The sequence below is a fragment of the Pristiophorus japonicus genome, chromosome 7 (assembly GCF_044704955.1).
Source record: "Pristiophorus japonicus isolate sPriJap1 chromosome 7, sPriJap1.hap1, whole genome shotgun sequence".
Taxonomy (NCBI): domain Eukaryota; kingdom Metazoa; phylum Chordata; class Chondrichthyes; family Pristiophoridae; genus Pristiophorus; species Pristiophorus japonicus.
Genome location: NC_091983.1, coordinates 19,859,653 through 19,879,874, shown reverse-complemented (window position 1 = coordinate 19,879,874; position 20,222 = coordinate 19,859,653).

The following is a 20,222-nucleotide window of genomic DNA, read 5'->3' as shown; positions in this document are numbered from 1 at the left end:
AGAGCACCTCACTCCTGATGACACCTGGGGTTTGCGTACGAAGGGTCTATGCACAGCTTGATGCAGCCGCACACAAAAGTGGCTATCACTCTTATACCTGCGAAATGCTTCTTCTCGCGCCAAAAGTTTAACTATTCTTCCCCTGAGGCAGAGCAACTGAAAGAGCAGAATTAATGTCCTCGGTCTGTTCCTTTGTTACTGGGTGGGTCGAATAGCTTTCTTTGTGTCCTGAGCACCGACCAATCTGCTTGATCTCTCACTGATTGCATCACAAAGGGCCTGTCCATCAACCATCTGATTCCTGCCCACCTGATGTGTATTCCTGTGGGATATGTTTGGACCTGTCCCACTTCATGCTGTTCTGCTCCTCTGCAGTAACAGAAAATGTGCCCAAGCAATGTCCAAAACTTAAGTCCAAAAGTATGTTTTCGCCGAATTCTTACAGGGCCTATGGAACTTGTAGCTCTTGAGAAGGTTTTAAGAAAAGGATGGCAAGTAGTTTTAACCCACAGCATTTGGTAGGTGAAATAAGGAGGCCACTTATTCCTTGGAAGGTAAGAAACTAAAGGGAGTAGAGGAGGAACAAGACCTAGGTGTACAGATAAATAAATTGGTAACAGTCGCAACACAAGTTGATAAAGAAAAAAAGACTTGGATTTATATAGCGTCTTTCATGACCACCGGACATCTCAAAGTACCTTTGGAGTGTGGTCACTGTTGTAATGTGGGAAACATGGCAGTCAACTTGCGCACAGCATGCTCCCACAAAGAGCAATGTGATAATGACCAAATAATCTGTTTTGGTGATGTTGATTGAGGGATAAATATTGGCCAGGTCACCGGGGATATCTCGCCTGCTCTATTTCAAAATAGTGTCGTGGGATTTTTACCTTCACCAGTTTAACGTCTCATCTGAAAGAGGGCAACTCTGACAGTGCGATGCTTCCTCAGCACTGCACTGGAGTATCAGCCTAAATTTATGTTCTCAAGTCCCTGGAGTAGAACTTGAACCCGCAACCTTCCGACTCAGAGGCAAGAGTGCTACCCACTGAGCCGCAGCTGACACTGGGTCAAATAGGTCATACGGACCACTAACATAAGAATTAGGAACAGGAGTAGGCCATCTAGCCCCTCGAGCCTGCTCCGCCATTCAACAAGATCATGGCTGATCTGGCCGTGGATTCAGCTCCACTTACCCGCCCGCTCCCCACAACCCTTAATTACATTATTGGTTAAAAATCTATCTATCTGTGATTTGAATAAATTCAATGAGCTAGCCTCAACTGCTTCCCTGGGCAGAGAATTCCACAGATTCACAACCCTCTGGGAGAAGAAATTCCTTCTCAACTCGGTTTTAAATTGGCTCCCCCGTATTTTGAGGCTGTGCCCCCTAGTTCTAGTCTCCCCGACCAGTGGAAACAACCTCTCTGCCTCTATCTTGTCTATCCCTTTCATTATTTTAAATGTTTCTATAAGATCACCCATCATCCTTCTGAACTCCAACGAGTAAAGACGCAGTCTACTCAATCTATCATCATAAGGTCACCCCCTCATCTCCAGAATCAGCCTAGTGAATCGTCTCTGTACCCCCTCCAAAGCTAGTATATCCTTCCTTAAGTAAGGTGACCAAAGCTGCATGCAGTGCTCCAGGTGCGGCCTCACCAAGACCCTGTACAGTTGCAGCAGGACCTCCCTGCTTTTGTACTCCATCCCTCTTGCAATGAAGGCCAACATTCCATTCGCCTTCCTGATTACCTGCTGCACCTGCAAACAAACTTTTTGGGATTCCTGCACAAGGACCCCCAGGTCCCTCTGCACCGCAGCATGTTGTAATTTCTCCCCATTCAAATAATATTCCCTTTTACTGTTTTTTTTCCCAAGGTGGATGACCTCACATTTTCCGACATTGTATTCCATCTGCCAAACCTTAGCCCATTCGCTTAACCTATCTAAATCTCTTTGTAGCCTCTCTGTGTCCTCTACACAACCCGCTTTCCCACTAATCTTTGTGTCATCTGCAAATTTTGTTACACTACACTCTGTCCCCTCTTCCAGGTCATCTATGTGTATTGTAAGCAGTTGTGGTCCCAGCACCGATCCCTGTGGCACACCACTAACCACTGATTTCCAACCCGAAAAGGACCCATTTATCCCGACTCTCTGCTTTCTGTTAGCCAGCCAATTCTCTATCCATGCTAATACATTTCCTCTGACTCCACGTACCTTTATCTTCTGCAGTAACCTTTTGTGTGGCACTTTATCAAATGCCTTCTGGAAATCTAAATACACCACATCCATCGGTACACCTCTATCCACCATGCTCGTTGTATCCTCAAATAATTCCAGTAAATTAGTTAAACATGATTTCCCCTTCATGAATCCATGTTGCGTCTTCTTGATTGCACTAATCCTGTCTAGATGTCCCACTATTTCTTCCTTAATGATAGCTTCAAGCATTTTCCCCACTACAAATGTTAAACTAACCAGCCTATAGTTACCTGCCCTTTGTCTGCCCCCTTTTTTAAACAGAGGTGTTTAATTAGCTGCTTTCCAATCCGCTGGTACCTCCCCAGAGTCCAGAGAATTTTGGTAGATTATAACGAATGCTTCTGCTATAACTTCCGCCATCTCTTTTAATACCCTGGGATGCATTTCATCAGGACCAGGAGACTTGTCTACCTTGAGATCCATTAGCCTGTCCAGCACTACCCCCTTCGTGATAGTGATTGTCTCAAGGTCCACCCTTCCCACATTCCCGTGACCAGCAATTTTTGGCATGGTTTTTGTGTCTTCCACTGTGAAGACCGAAGCAAAATAATTGTTTAAGGTCTCAGCCATTTCCACATTTCCCATTATTAAATCCCCCTTCTCATCTTCTAAGGGACTGGGATTCATTTCTATAGGAATAGAATATAAAAGCAAAGAGGTTATGCTTCATTTATATTGGTTAGACAACACAGGGCTGGATTTTCGGTTGGAGGCTTCTTAGGGCACTAAAGGCGGTTGGTCGGTAAATTTTGCGCCGGGAAATGATTTGCGATGACAGGACTGCTGTGCCCTGAGAGTGGAGCGGAGTGCTAAGGGAGGTGTTCCTCACCTCTCTTAGGGCACTAGGCCGGGTGAGCAACTGAATATCCGTTGCTAAAGAGCCGGTTTTAGAACACCTTAAGAGAGGCCTCCCCGCAACAAAGAAATCAGGACAAAAAACACAAAAAACATTTCCAATAAAATACTCCCCCCAAATAAAGGTGAATCACAAAAGAAACCCACCGAAACATTAATTTCACCTACCGTTTTCAAACATTCTTCCCTTAGCGCCCCGGGACAGCTCCGACCGCCTGCTTTCCCTGGCTGGCTCACCAAGGGGCACTACAGGTATCGCTCCAAGCAAATATCGTACCGCTGTCGAAACCGGGGGAGTTTCATCCCGCGCGATGCTCCCGGGCGGTACTGCTCAGTGCCGCAGCAAAACCAGCACTAAATCTCACGACGGGGCGCTGGAAGCTGGCCGTCGGGCACTATGCATTTCGAGACCCATTACCGCCCCCTCCTGGGTGCTAACAAAGGGGCAATCAAAAAGAAAATCCAGCTCTTGGTGTAATGTGTGCAGTTTTGTTATGCATACTGAAAAAAGGATATGAAGCACTGGCAACAGTACAGAAAATAATGAGAAAGATGGTACCAGAATTGAGAGGGTGCAACTATCAGGAATGGTTGAGCTGCCTGCTCTTGTTAATAGGAGGCTCCCGAGAAAATGGAGGCTGACACTCCAGTGCAGTACTGAGGGAGTGTTGCACTGTCAGAGGTTCCATTTTTTGGATGAGATGTTAAATTGTGGCTTCTTAGGAGGACGTAAACGATCCTATGGCACTATTTTGAAGAAGAGCACGATAGTTTTTCCTAGTGTCCTGACCAATATTAATCCCTCAACCAACATGGCTAACACAGATTATCTGGTCATTATCACATTGCTCTTTGTGGGAACGTGCAGTGCACTAATTAGCTGCAGCATTTTTTACATTATAACAGTGTCTACACTTCAAAACTACTTAATTGGCTGTAAAGCTCTTTTGGGACATCCAGAGGTCGTGAAAGGCGCTATATAAATGTAAATTAGGTTTGTTAACCAAAACATTCCTGTTATAAAACAGCAAGAAATGTGGAGAAAGTAGGTTTAATTCTATGGGGTATAGTCCACAGTGTGGAAAGGTCCTAAGATGGAGATGTCTTTTTTATATATCCACATACTTTTTTTGATTAATAAACAGGTTTTCCTTTACAACCCTTACATCAAGTGTGATCTTTATGAAACTTGAAAAAAGAAATATAATGGTTATTAGGGTAATATTATAAAATAGTTTGCCTTGGTATGATTTGTATAATCACATGCGGTTAATTAGAAAATAGACTTCCAGTAGCTCATCTGTGAATTCTATTTTTATGAAATATAAATAACAGTCGTTATCGTTCACATAATTTGGGTTCGTGGCTGATTCAGGAACCGCACAATTTATCGGTCCGTTGATTTTGAGCTTTGTGCTGGGAGTGATGAACAAGGAAATTTACCCGTAGAGCCTTTTATATAGTTGTGATCTGTGCTCTCTTCTATAGTTATGAGATGAGGCTATATCACTATCACCACACCAAAGCGCTCGCTAAGGTACACTTGCCTTAACCCAGGTGCATCAAGAGTGCCAAGCGCATGTTGTCGACAGTAACTCAATACACAGTGTCGAATAAAGTCACACACTCAGCCTCAACTTCAATTACTTCAGCTTGTCTGATCTGGTTGGCAGCTGGTGCTTGTATTCATTTTGTTATACAACCTCAGTTGAATGTTTGGACCTTTGGGAAACTTGATGCCAAGTTGCTTAATTGATTTTGATGTGTTTTATTGTTCAGATTGAATGGGGAGCAACAATTTTTTTCCGTTTGCCATCTCAACAAGGAGCCAGAGTTTTAAAATGAGAGCTAAGCCATTCAGGAGCGATGCCGGGAGGCGCATCTTCTCACAAAGGCCAATGTAACTTAGGAACACTCTACCCCAAATAGCTGTTGGGGCCGGGGGTAAATTGAAAATTTCAAAACTGAGATTGGTAAATTTTTGTTGGGTAAAGGTAACGGAACCGAGGCGGGTAGATGGACAACATATAGATTAGTGAATGGCGGAACAAGCTCGAGGAGCTGAATGGCGTATTCCCGCTCCTATGTTCCAACAGTTTGTACCCCACATGTGATTTTAAACATACTGTATATCTTGTTGCTGAACTATGACATAATCCATTGGATTATAAACTTGTGATCATCCAAGAATCTGCTGCCTGTATCTTAACTCGCACCAAGTCCCGCTCACCTGTCTCTGCTGTGCTCGCTGACCTACAGTGGCTCCCAGTTAAGCAACGCCTCAATTTTAAAATTCTCATCCTTATTTTCAAATCCCTCCATGGCCTCTCCCATTTTTATCTCTGTCACCTCCTCCAGCCCTCCAACCCTCTGAGAGCTCTGCGCTCTTCCAATTCTAGCCTCTTGAGTATCCCCGATTTTAATCGTTCAACCATTGCTGGCCGTGCCTTTAGCTGTCAAGGCCTTAAACTCTGGAATTACCCACCTATCCCTTTCTGCCACTCTTTCCTTCTTTAAGACGCTCCTTAAAGCCTATTAAGTTGCAGTCGTTGTTTCTCCCTTACAAGAGTACACTTCAAAAAATAGTTCACTTTAAAGAGTACACTTCAAAGCACTTACACTTCAAAAAGTATTTCATTGGGTGTAAAGTGCTTTGAAACGTCCAGTGGTCGTGAAAGGTGCTATATAAATGTACTTCTTGACACAAAGGGTAGTGGAAATTTGGAATTCTCTTTCCCACAAAAAAGCTATTGAGGCTGGGGAAGTCAATTGAAAATTTCAAATCTGAGATTAGTGGTTTTTTGTTAGGTAAGGGTATTCAGGGTTACGGAACCAAGGCAGGTAAATTGAACTAATTGAATGGCGAAATAGGCTCAAGAGGCAGAATGGCCTCCTCCTGTTCGTACCCTTGGGGCACCACTGCAGGGAGCAGCGTGTACTGCTGCAGGAGGGTGATGGTTGATTGCAGTGCGGGCAGGTACAGCAGGAGCACCGAGGTCAGGGCGAAGGAGCAGCAAGAGTTCATAGAGGGATGTGATCGTGACCCAGAAGAGGCGAGGGCCCAGGGGCAGCACGGGCCAGCCCACACTGCAATCTGTGTGCGCACTAGGTCCATGCAGCAGAGCTGGTCTCCAGTCGTCTTGGTTAATCCTTGCCATTGGACCAAGACCTAACTCTGTCAAGCCCATGTGGTGGCAGGTGTGCAACGGCCACCCCACGTTAAAAAAATCCATGCACAGGCATCTTCCACCCTTCAAGATGTAGCTCGGGATCCGGAATATTAGGTCCTTCAATGAAACACCTGTGAACTCATCCCTTTTTGCGCGGAAGCAAGTCATCCTTGTTTCGAGGGACTGCTTATGAATGAATGAATATATAAATGTAAGTCTCTTTTTCTTTTTGTACAAAAACAGCAAAATAATTAAAGAAACAGAAATATATGAACAGAAGGAGGGTGGCTCATCGAACTGCCCCTCACCTTCGTTGCTGTCAGCCGTGGCTCAATGGATGGCCCTCTTACCCTCTCGGTCAGAAGGTTGTGGGTTCAAGTCCCACTCCAGAGACCTGAGCACAAAACCCCGGCTGACACTCCATGCTGAGGGAGTGCTGCACTGTCGGAGGTGTTGTCTTTCAGATGAGCTGTTAAACCTTTGCCCTCTCAGATGAATGTAAAAGTTCCCACGGCAATATTTCAACGAGCACGGGAGTTCTCCCTGGTGTCCTGGCCAATATTTATCCCTCAAACAACATCGGTAAAATCAGATTATCTCGTCATTATCACATTTGGGAGCTTGCTGTGTGCAATTTGGCTGCCGCGTTTCCTACATTACAGCTATGGCAATACTTCAAAAGTACATCATTTGCTTTGGGACATCTTGAGGTCAAAATAGGCAATATATAAATGTCAGTCTAGCTTTCTTTATTAGATATGGCAGCTCAATCTTCTTAATACCAATTGTTCTTATTATCATGGCCATTTCTCCATATTCCTTAATTCCTTTGCTTTCCAAGTCACGACTTTTAAAGCCCCTCAACTGACTTTGCAAATGTAGCTTTCTGACGTAGTGTGTTTCACATTCTCACACTTCTTTGTGTAAAGCCGGCTTTTTCAGGATGAACAGCTTAAATGCTAAGATATTGGGCCCAAGTTTCAACTGGATTTGCTCCTACTTTTTTGGAGCAACTAGTTTTTTTTGGAGTATCTTGAAAGTGCAATTCTCCACATTTAGTTTGCTCCAGTTCTAGTGAGTTAGCTTAGTTTCGTTTTAGTTCAGTTATTTTTCAAAAGGGGGCGTGTGCAGCCACTTACGCCTGTTTTGCAAGTTTGAACTGTGAAAAGTTACTCCAAACCAATTTAGAACAGAATAAGTGTCCACTTTTGTACGCCACAAAAAACCTTGTGTAGAGCTAAGAAATCAGCGCAGCTAGCCAGAGATGGGGGGAGGGAAGAGATAACACTAAACACCTTCACTTTTAAAAATAAAGAACCATCATCAATCAATCAATCAACAAATAAATAAATAAATAAATAAAACATAAAATATAAAAAATCAAAAATCAATCAATAAATCAATAAATAAAAAATTTAAAGTTCCTACCTCACCCACTGAAGCACCTATCCGTTCGGGAGCACCGGGAACATACAGCAGCACATGCAGCCCTGCCTGTCTGCCTGATTAGGGGCCTGTCGCCGGGAAAGATTTCGGGCGGGCCCAGTCGCTGGAGAAGTGCTCGGGGGGGGCCCCACCACCGGAGAAGTGTTCGGGCAGGGCCCCGCCGCCGAGGAGGTGGTCGGGTGGGGCCCACCAAAGAGCTCGTCAGGCGGTCCCATCGCGGAGGAGGTGTTCGGACGGGCCGGCGAGGAGGCCTCGAGTTAAGAGCAGTGGCGGCGAGGCAGGCCACTCGGCCCGGGTTAGGGGCGGCGAACATAGCCTCGTCCCTTCGGCCAGGGATATGGTCGTCCGGAGACAGGACGCGCTGGGAGGGTCAGGAGCGACTACGCACGAGCGCAGACTGCACTGCGCATGCGCACAGCTGCCGGCAATCTTTTCGGCGCAGGGCTGTAGCTCCGCCCCCCACTGCTCCTGCTGCGCTGCGCCGACTGGGTTGGAGGCCTGCAGAAAGTCCAGAATACCAAGGTAATTATCTGGCACACTTTTCATTCTACAAACTCGCCGCAAGGCTCGGAGGTGCGCCGTTCTAACCAACAGTTCAAACTTGGGTCCATTGTTCCTGAGTCTAGGTTCCCCACCCAGCCGTATCAATTTACCTTTTCCAGTCCCTGCATTAGTTTAATCCTTCTCATCTACAAGTAATATAATCCATTAGTCTCTCATTAGAATTGAGTTCCTTCATCCCAAGCATCATCCGGGTGAAATGTTTCAGAACTTTCTCCAATGCCTATCCTACCCGAAACTGAAGACAACATCCTTCCAAAAATCCATCAGGGAATCTGTAAGTCTCATCCCGTAATTCTGTCAAGAGAAAAACGGAACTCACCAGAAACTGCCAGGGACCTGATTGTGGGATTTCTGCAGTCTGCCTTGCAAGGAATGAGTCCTCTATTCATGCCCTTGCAAGGCGTATTTCACTGTGGGCAAGGGTGGGGTGGAGGCAGAGCTTGCTGTGGGAATGATCTATGCTGGGAAGTCCCGCTTCATTTGGGACCCAGCGTAATACCGGTTTGCTCAATGAGATGAGATCAGGCTTACCAGCTCGCAGATGAGCGGGAAGCGTAGGCCAGCAGTTCCTGCCTGATGCATATAGATGCCCTCCCACTAACCCTGCAACTATGTCAGGGTCCGCTCTGGAGAGCAATCTTGGTGGAACCGTTAGTAACATGCTTGTAGATTTTCAGGGCTAATATCCCCAGTTTGATTATTCTCCAAGCTGCCATTCTTACACCTAAAGTGCACTGCCTCATGTTTACGTCAAACAGCACCTGCTGTATTTCACACGCTCACAAAATATATTTGTGTCCTTTTGCAGTTTTCTGCTCTCTTCTTCAAAATACACAATGCTTCCTCACTTACTATGATCCTTGTGGACAGAGGTTTGACATTGGTGATGGTGGCTCTGCATGGAGACCAGTTGCTGGTGGGGTTCCACAGGGATCAAGGAAATAATTGCAAGGGACCAGTTGTTCCAAACAGTGGGCTCTCATTGATCGTAACTCATTTCAACGCTTTTAATTGCTGTGGTCAAAGATTTCTGCTATTCAGTAGTTACAATAAAATTGTGAACACGTTCATTACACACAAGTTTGTGGTTCCACTATAATGAACAGGAGAAATCATCCAATCATCCCATCTTTGCGTTGTTGGCAAACTTGCGATCAGTAGTCCCAAGCCTTCATCCAGATCACTGGTGTATATTGCAAACAGCAATGCCCTTAACACCGATCACAGTTGGACCCCACTGGTGGCCGGACTCCATGCAAAGTCACTGCCATTGATGACAACCCTCTATCTACAAGAACGGAACCAATTCCCTATCCAACCCAAGACCTGCCCGCCAATTCCATACGACTCTATCATATTTAACTTGATCGAGTTCTTTGATGAAGTAATGGAGAGGGTAGTGCCATTGATGTTGTGTATATGGACTTTTAAAACGTGTTTGATGGAGTGCCACTTGTTAGCAAAATTAAAGTCCATGGGATTAAAGGGACAATAGCAGTGTGGATACAAAATTGGCTAAGGGATAGAAAGTAGTGGTGAATGGTTGTTTTTCAGACTGGAGGGAGGTATAGAGTGGTGTTCCATCAGGGGTGGGTATTAGGACCACTCCTCTTTTTGATATATATTAACAACAAATGGACTTATGTGTTCAGGGCATCATTTCAAAGTTTGCAGATGACACAGAACTCAGAAAGGTAGTCTTCAGAAAGGCAACAAACAATGAGGAGGACAGTAACAGACTTCAGGAGGACTGTGACAGAGTGGTGAAATGGGCAGACACAGTACAGATGAAATTTAACGTAGAGAACCATGAAGTGATGCATTTTGGTAGGAAGAATTAACAAAATGGTTCAATTTTAAAAGGGACGTGGGACAAGAGAGACCTGGGTGTGTATGTACCAAAATCTTTGAAGGTAGCAGGAAAAGTTTGGAGGCTGTTAAAAATGCATATGGGATCCTTGGGTTTATTAATGAAGGAATAGAGTACGAAAGCGAGGACGTTATTGTCATGTATCTCACAGTACTGTACAAAACTGTATCTTACCATGCTATACATGACTGTAACTCGAGATGACCTGTAACCACAAGCATACTTTACCACCAGGGGAGCACTTGCAGGAGACACTGGATACCTGTCCCAGACAGGTATATAAGGACAGGTCTCAGGCAAGTGCGGCATTCGAGAGCTGTGTAATAAAGATGCAGGTCCTGAGTGACCTTGACTTCAGTATGTGCCTCATGTGAGTCTGTACTGCAAGGACAGGACTTTAAAGTTATGCTACACCTTTATAAAACACTGGTTAGGCCTCTGCTAGAGTGCTGTATTTGATTCTGGGCACTACACTTTCGGAAGGATGTCAAGGCCGCAGAAGCAAGTTGCTAGAATGGTACCAGGGATGAGGGGCTTCAGTTATGTGGATAGACTGGAGAAGCTGGGGTTGTTCTCCTTAGAGCAGAAAAGGTTAAGGGGAGATTTGATAGAGGTGTTCAAAATCATGACTGGTTTCGATAGCGTAAGTAAGGAGAAACTGTTGCAGTTGGCGGAGGGGTCGGTAAACAGAGGACACAGATTAAAGGTGAGAGGCAAAAGAACCAAAGGCAACGCGAGAATTTTTTTTTTATAAACACAACGGGGTGGAGTTTCTGTCCATTACCATGTCTGCTCGTACCCCGGAGTGGCGGTAATGGCGGCGGAAATCATTTCCGGGCGGGCAGCCAGCTTCCAGCGCCTCACCGGGACATTTGGTGCCGGGTTTGCGGGGGGGTGGAGCATGACCGTCCGGGAGAGGCGAGCAGGTGTGCAATGCCCCTGGTTGCGACACCATTTTGAAATTTGTTTCGCGCCCGATCCGTAGCGCGCGCCTGGGAACGCTGGCGGTCCAAGCTGTACCAGCCGCAGTGCGGGAAGGAATGTCTACATGAGGTTATTGTGATTGTTTTTTCATTTTTTATTTTTATTCCAGCGAATCTTTGTGAGCTGGAATTTGCTGCCTGAAAAGATGGTGGAAGCAAATTTTCTAATAACATTCAAAAGAGAATGGGATAAATACTTGAGGAGGAAACATTTTCAGAGCTATAGGGAATGAGCAGGGCAGTGAGACCGATTGGAGAACCCTGCCAAAAAGCCAGCACAGGCAGGATGGGCCAAATTTCTCCTTCTGTGCTGAATCCTTCTATGATTCATGTATGATGCTATAATTTGTAATTTGGATAATCCACCACTGCAACAACAACAGCATACAATCACGTAATCACTTCAATGCAAAGAGATATCCTGGTTCCCGAGGCACTTCATCAACAAATTTTTATAAAATGGACACCAAACAAGAAGGAAAGAGATCAGAAGGGGTGACTGGAAAATGCGATGGGTTTGGGCAAAGGTTTGGAAAGAGAGATGGAGGGGCTGTGTGGTTTAGAGAAGGGGTTCTGGAGAGTAGGATCAAAGTGCCTGAAGGTTCTGCAGCAATTGCTGGGCGTGATGGGGATATTATTGTGCTCTAGGATGCACTTCCTGAAAGGGTGGTGGAATCAGATTAAATAGTAACTTTCAAAAGGAAATTGGATAAATACTTGAAAGGAAAAAAAATACATGGCTGTGGAAAAAGAATAGGGGTGTGGGACAAATTGAATAGTTCTGTCAAAGAGCCAGCACAGTCACGATGGGCTGAATGGCCTCCTTTGTGCTATAAGATTTTATAATTCTATTTGGAGCACCTGAGAGGGAATATATTACTCTCTCTGTCACTGACCACCAATCTGAACATGCCGCTTTTATCCCCAAACTCTAGCTCCTATCTCCCAACTAGTATCCTAGCCATTCCATGAGACGATCTCCAATTTCATGCACATCAATTTTAGATAGCACTCTCTCAAGTGGAACCTGACCAAACACCCTCTGAAAATCCATGCATTTGACATACATTGATCGTCCTCCAACCCCCATCTCAGTGACTCTGTCAGAGAACCGCATTAGTGTCAGAAAACTCCAGTGGGTTATTCAGACATGACCTACCTTTTACAAATGGTGCTGACTCCTCCTAATCAGCTTATACTTGTCCAAGTATTCACTTACTCTGTCCAGGATGATGGATTCTAGCAATTTTCCCACGAATTTGACCTGTAGTTACTCAGTGAGACTCCTTGTCAGTTGTTATTGAATAAAGTTGCAATGTTTACCACTTTCCCATCCTCTAGCACTGTGAGCTTTGGAAGTTATAACTAACTCTTCCCCAACTTCCTCACTTATTTCTTATAACAACCCCGGGTGAAAACCATCAGAGCCTAGAAAGCTATCCTGGGTTAATTCCATTATATTATCCACTTCTATTTATCGTAATCTCTGAGGGCCCGAACTTGGTCAGAGTACTGCTCACAGCCGCCGAGGTACCACACAAAATATATTTTTTTGAAAGATTCTTCACGTACCGGCCATCTGCTGCCCAGGTCCTGTCTGGCAGGAGATTCCTCCGTGAAATACCGCTGGCGCAACTTCCTGCCGCCCGCCCATGCCAGAGGTTCCAAATAAGGGATTTTCCTCGTGCACGAGCCTCTGAGATCGTGCTCCTGCCTCCCAGAAGGGCCGCTGGAGAAAAGGTGGTCTGAGCTGGAAAAAAGCTGGTCTGAGCTGGCTGTAAATCGGGCAGCAGAGAGAATCGCTCAGAGTGCTGCAGCGCTGCACATCCTGGGTAGCGTCCATATGCTGCACCATTATCACAGGCTCAGAATCAGTTCTCAGATCGACCCTAAACTGCACAGAATGACTTCACAGATGTAAATGAAAAGTACACCGTTGAAGGGCAGGTGTGGTATAGGAAGCGGCAATGAGTTCCGAAACACAGTTAAGGTTCCATGGAGATGCTCTATAAGGGTTTTTAGACCATTGCAGGCAGAACAGAGTTATTGACAGAATGTGAGTGCACACATGGTATGAGCTTATGTTAAAGTTTATCGGCAATAATGAAATCATATCATGCTCTGTCAGGTGGGAGGATGTGATAGTGAGATCAGCATGAGCTCAAGCATATAAGATGGAAAAAAGATATATAATGGACTGCACGGTCACTGAGGAACATATCCTTATCAAGGATGGGACATTGCGATGGTGGACCTAAGAAACTGTGAACTGAAGTGCAAGCCTTAATGTGTGCCCTCCAAGTTATGCAACTGTCTCTCATTCAATGGCAGCCTTCCTGCATTGGCCACCTTTAATTGTCGTAATGCAATCGCCTGATGGCAGGACCCATTAAAGTGTTGCATCATATGTGGACGGCAAGACAGCAGTACACCTGAAGGAGATTTGTCTGTTTCTCAGACAATGTAAAAGTGAGACACTGACCAAGAGTAGGTGAACAATGTGACTGTATTGAATAGTGCAACATGCCAAAGAGACAGAACATGCAAACAATTGAATCCAACATATCTCAGAAACCAGTCAAGCCACATTGACAATGATCCATGTGAAACAACAGCTACAATTTAATGAAGAGTAAACAACAATACCCAACCCTCTACCCACTACCACCACCTCTCTTCCCGCACCCCCCCCCCTACTGATGTGAGGCTCATCGTCCTCTTCATGGCTCCACCTTCATCATGGCGACCCGTACCCCTGCCCCTTACCGCCTCTGCTCCATGAAGTTGTGCAGGAGGGCAGCCAGAGCGCTGCTGCCGTGTTCATCTTGGAGAGAATGTAGGGGGTGAGATGGAAGCTGTTGGCAACTCCGGCAATAGAAATTTGCTTTCATTGTACCCGATATTCTCGCTTACAATTGGTGCAAAGCATACTAGTTTAGCAATGGAACGGACTACACTCAATCTGTGCAGGGATTGGTCCTAGTGTCAAATTGGTTAGGCAATTTGGGCGGCCACCTAAAACAGTCCATAGGCCCCCAGAGTATGGTAATTAGGGCCTGCTGTCAGACCCCTGTCATAGGACCCCTGTGTAAAACTAGTAACTGATGCTTGCCCCACTCAGGATTCTACAGTAGCTCCCATGGCCGCCAACTAAAGATAAGTTTTACTTAAATTTTTTGGAAAATTTCCTTTCAGTGGAGTCCGAACAGGCAGGAGTGCTCCCCATGAATGGGAAAGCACGGAATTCCCCAATACTACACAAAGGACAAAGCAGCCCGCTTGATTAGCAACCCATCCAGCACCTTCAATATTCCCTCCCTCCACCACCGGCGCACCGTGCCTACAGTGTGTACCATCTACAAGATGCACTGCAGCAACTCGCCAAGGCTTCTTCGGCAGCACCTCCAAAACGCACGATCTCCACCACCTAGAAGGACAAGGGCAGCAGGCACATGGGAACACCACCACCTCCAAGTTCCCCTCGAAGTCACATACCAGCCTGACTTGAAAGTATAGCGCCGTTCCTTCATCATCGCTGGGTAAAAGTCCTGGAACTCCCTCCCTAACAGCACTGTGGGAGTACCTTCACCACAGGGACTGCAGCAGTCCAAGAAGCGGCTCACCACCACATTCTCAAGGGCAATTAGGGATGGGCAATAAATACTGGCCTTGCCATCGATGCCCACATCCCATGAACAAATAAAAAACTTTTTTTTTAAACTCACCCTGATCAGCGCAGAATACAAGAAGGAAATTCTCCCGTCTTTGTAATTCTATAGAATTACAGAAGCTGGCCATTCGGCCCAACTCTATGCTCCACACAAGCCTTATCTTATCCCTCATTATCTCACCTTATCTGCATAACCTTCCATTCATTTCTCCCTCGTGTTTATCTACTTTCCCCATAAATGCATCTATGCTATTCACCTCAACCACTGGATAGTATGCAGGCACAGCAAGTGATCAGGAAGGCCAATGGAATCTTGGCCTTCATTGCAAAGGGGATGGAGTATAAAAGCAGGGAAGTCTTGTTACAGCTATACAGGGTATTGGTGAGGCCACATCTGGAATACTGCGTGCAGTTTTGGTTTCCATATTTCCGAAAGTATATACTTGCTGTGGAGGCAGTTCAGAGAAGATTCACCAGGTTGATCCTGGGGATGAGTGGGTTGACTTATGAGGAAAGGTTGAATAGGTTGGGCCTCTACTCATTGGAATTCTGAAGAATGAGAGGTGATCTTATAGAAACGTGTAAGATTATGAGGGAGCTTGACAAGGTGCATGCAGAGATGATGTTTCCACTGGTGGGGGAGACTAGAACTAGAGGGCATGATCTTAAAATAAGGGGCTGCCCATTTAGAAATGAGATGAGGAGAAATTTCTTCATCAGAGGGTTGTGAATCTGTGGAATTCGCTGCCTCAGAGAGCTGTGGAAACTGGGACATTAAGTAAATTTAAGACAGAAATATACAGTTTCTTATACGATAAGGGGATAAGGGGTTATGGGGAGCAGGCGGGGAAATGGAGCTGAGTCCATGATCAGATCAACTATGATCTTATTGAATGGCAGAGCGGGCTGGAGGGGCCGTATGGCCCACTCCTGTTCCTATTTCTTATGTTTATGTTTTTATGTTCCATGTGGCAGGCGTTGCACATTCTAACCTCTCTCTGGGCAAAGAAGTCGCTCCTAAATTCCCTATTCTATTTATTAGTGACTATCTTATAGTTATGGCCCCTAGCTTTGGTCTCCCCCACAAACGGACATATCTTCTCTAGGTCTATCCTATCAAACCCTTTCATAATATTATTCACCCCCTCCGACTTCTCTTTTCCTGAGCAAAGAACCCCAACCTTTCAGTCTTTCCTGATATGTTCAACTTCTCAGTTCTGGTTTCATTCTTGTGAATTTTCTTGGTACTTATTTTAATATTTTTAATATAAATAAGCATCTACCTCATATGAATATATTTGTTGCTTATATATTATTCAGTTGGCCCACTTGTTTAAACATGCTTGACATGCTCAGTTTACAAAGTGATCCCTGACAATGTTTCCTGCATGTTTACAATCCAACTCCTGACATAGACACAGATATACATATATAAAACACAACTGGTGGATTGTGATCAACACTGGTTGTGCTGTGATTCAATGCTCCCTGTGCTACAGGTGGGAAATACAGCGATGACTCACTGCCCCTAAGGCACTGATGCCAGTGCCACAATAGTGAGCTCTATGTACCGAGTTGATGGACCAATTAAATGAGAACAGTTATCTGTGCATTGGACCACATTCCAGCCTCAGCAGAGAAATTAGTTTGTTTCAATGCTACTTTGCATTGAGCTGGTTAATACAGGTCCCCTATAAACCCACCCATTGCTTTGTTGTACAACAACATTAAATTGTGATAGGTCTTAGTCGTGGCTCAGTGGATAGCACATTCACCTCTGAGGCAGGAGTTTGTAGGTATAAGTCCCACCCCACTAAATCCAGGCTGATACTGCTGTGGCTCAGTGGGTAGCGCCCTTGCCTCTGAGTCAGAAGATTGTGGGTTCAAGTCCCACTCCAGGGACATGAGCACAAAAATCATGCTGAGGGAGTGTTGCATTGTCAGAGGTGTCTTCTTTCAGATGAGACGTGAAACCTAGTCTGCTCTCTCAGGTGGACATAAAAAAGATCCCATGACACTACTTAGAAGAAGAGCAGGGGAGTTATCTCCGGTGTCCGGCAAGATATTTATCCCTCAATCAACATAACAAATCAGATTGCCTGGTCATTATCACATTGCTGTTTGTGGGAGCCTGCAATGGGCGAATTGGCTGCCGCAAATTTACTACAATGACTACGCTCCAAAATTGGCTGTAAAGCGCTTTGAGGAGTCCGGTGGTTGTGAAAGACGCTATATAAATGCAAGTCTTTCTTTTTTTTGCAGTACTGAGAGAACACTCCACTATCAGAGATGCTCTTTTAGGGATGAGGCATTGTACCAAAGCCCCGTCTGCCCTCTCAGGTAGATGTACAAAAATCCCATAGCAATATTTCAAACATGAGCAGGGGAGTTTCTCCATGGTGTCCTGGCCAGCTTCACTAAAACAGATCATCTGCTCAATCATCTCAATCCTGTGGGACTTAGCTGTGTGCAAATTGGTTGGTGCATTTTCCTACGTTACTACAATTTAAAATTCAAAGGCTGCAAAGCATTTATAAGTGGTTTTGCCCTTGGTGGTTTCGAATCACCCCTCTTACAACAGTTCTAGACATGGGAATTATAGTAGTGAACAGAATACACAGTTATAGACAGATCTTTCGGTCTCAACCATCACAATGCTTTTATTCAAGTTAAAGCACACACCCGCACCCAGTAAAACACACCCTGGTGGTCTAAAACAAAAAAAACACAGTACAACACACAACCCTAGCCCATTTGAACAGACCCCTATCACGAAGTAGCCATGACTAAAACACCCCTGCTTGATTCAATAGGGCACCACTGAATCTGTCCAATAGACTGTGCGTACGCCTATGATCCTACGCAGAAACCTCCCCACTAAACCCCTAAGACTTGGTTGGGACACACGACACCCCTTCACACTATGAGTGGTCTTAAGAATGTGTGGACTGGGATAATGCTCACCAGTTACCCCTCTGGCCTACTCGCTGCTTCTCCCGATGAGCGAGGCTCTCTTTGCTCGTAGATGGTGGTTTCTTCTCTCCGTCCCAGATGGAGTGCTCGGTCCTTGAGTACATTGAACGAAGCAAGCAAGCATAGCAGAGGAGAGAGAAAGAGAGAGAGAGCGATGGCTGCAACTGTTGTTCTCTTATACCTGAAAATAGCTTCAATTCTTCACGCCAAAAACCAGTCCTTTGCCTGAGGCAGTCCCAGTAAAGAGCAGTGACTCACATCTTCGGCCTATGCCTTTGTTACTGGGTTGTTCCTGGGGATAAAGACTCCAACGAGTCTGGGTGGCCAACCGGTTTCCTTTGTCCTGAGGTTCCCGCGCTCCGGGGCTCTCAGTCATTTCGATGGCTTGAGCACTGACCAGTTTACCTGAACTCTCACTGATGGCTTCCCATTACATGACAGAAGGCCCCATCAACCATCTTTCTGCGATTTCAGCCATTGACCCGTCCCCGCCCTCCTGATGTGTATTCCTGTGGAACATGTCTGGACCTATCCCAGTCTGCCGTCTGCTCTTCTGCAGCAACAGAAAATATGGAAAAGCACTGTTCAAAGCTTAAAGTCCAAAATGTTTACACTGATGCTGTCAATGTTTCCGCTGATTCTTACACACTTTGGAGTCTTGAAAGTTAGATAAATGTAAATTTCTTCTTCCTTTTCTGGGATATTGCTGGTCCCTTTCCCACAAGGCAGTTTCAACAACAACTTGCATTTATATAGTGTCTTTACCATAGTAAAATGCCCAAAATGCTTTACAGGAGAGATTGTCAAACAACATTTGACAGAAGGAGATTTTTGGGCAGCTGATGAAGAGTTTGGTCAAGGAGGAGAGAGAGAGATGGATAGGAATCAGGAGGGAAAGTCAGAGCTAGGCAGCTGAAGGCACGGCCAGCAATGGGGAGGTCAATAAACTCGGAGATGTCCAAGAGGCCAGAATTGGAGCAATGGTCCTTTTCATTGTCGGTGATTTCCTGGGGCTATTGCTTAATCCTAGCAGGCAAGTAACTTTTTTTTTATAGAAGTGCTAATCGTTGAACCTGCTGTGTTACAGCTTTGGGAATTTAGTTTAAGAAAATGGTCCTTTAAAGGACCTTTCACTTTACAAATAGCGGAAGCTCCTTCAATAGATCCCCCTTCATCTTCGAAGAACCAATTCATCCCTTTTCGGCCTGAGGGTATACTGTTGCAGCGGCAGCTGTATTCCTGTCATCATCAACAACCACAGGCTACTTCTGGGCAGCAGATGTTAATTTTATTATCATCCCGAAGCACATAGTCATGAAAACTGTAGGGAAGCTGTGTACTAACCTGGCATGCCTCATTAACATCTAATTTGGGGTATATTCATATGACTTCAGTTCAACGTCCCCAGATGCTGTCAACATTTCAAATTGGCACCATTTGTCTACTTTTCAGCATTGCTGCTTTAGGAAGCAGATGCTTCATGTCTGTAGCACTTTCTGTCTTTTAACGGGAAGAGGGCAGCCTTTGAGTCTATTTGTACATTTTGTGAAGTCCCAGAACAGACAGGGACGGCAAAAAAAATACACTGCTATCAAGAACAGTGTGCACACATCAGAAAGCAAAGAACAGCAAAAAAAACTGCGACAACACGTGGTACAAAGTCATAAAAAAAAGAAAGACTTGCATTTATATAGCGCCTTTCACGACCACCGGTCATCTCAAAGCACGTTTTAGCCAATGAAGCACTTTTGGAGTGTAGTCACCGTTGCAATGTGGGAAACGTGGCAGCCAATTTTCCGACAGCAAGCTCCCACAAACAGCAATGTGATAATGACCAGATAATCTGTTTTAGTGATGTTGATTGAGGGACAAATATTGGCCAGGCCACCAGGGATAACTTCCCTGCTCTTCCTCGACATAGTGCCATGGGATCTTTTACATCCACCTGAGAGAGCAGACATCTTGCTTTGAGATGTCCGGTGGTCGTGAAAGGCGCTATAGAAATTGAAGTCTTTCTTTCTTTTGTGGTAGCGAGTTCCACATTCTTTCCAGTCTCCGGATAAAGGTGTTTCTCTTTCACCTGTTTTATTTTCCAATAATTGTCTCTATCTGCCTACAGATTTTGTTGAAGCCACACATTTCTGATATTTCTGATTCAAAAATGATGATACAGGTAGTTCTCTTGTTGATGTCCGTTGGCTCCTTAATACAATTGGTGCTAATGTTTACCCATGGTCCAAGGTGTTAAATGTTCACTCTTTTTCTCCAGGCTCATATCAGCTGGCTCCATGAAAATAAAATGGAATGGAAAGCAGCAAAGAGAAAATCAGAATAAACTATTCAAATGCTCGCCTGGCCGGCCTCCTACCTTGCACCCTCTGGAAAGTTGAGGCTCTCCAAAACTCTGCTGCCTCTATCTTAAT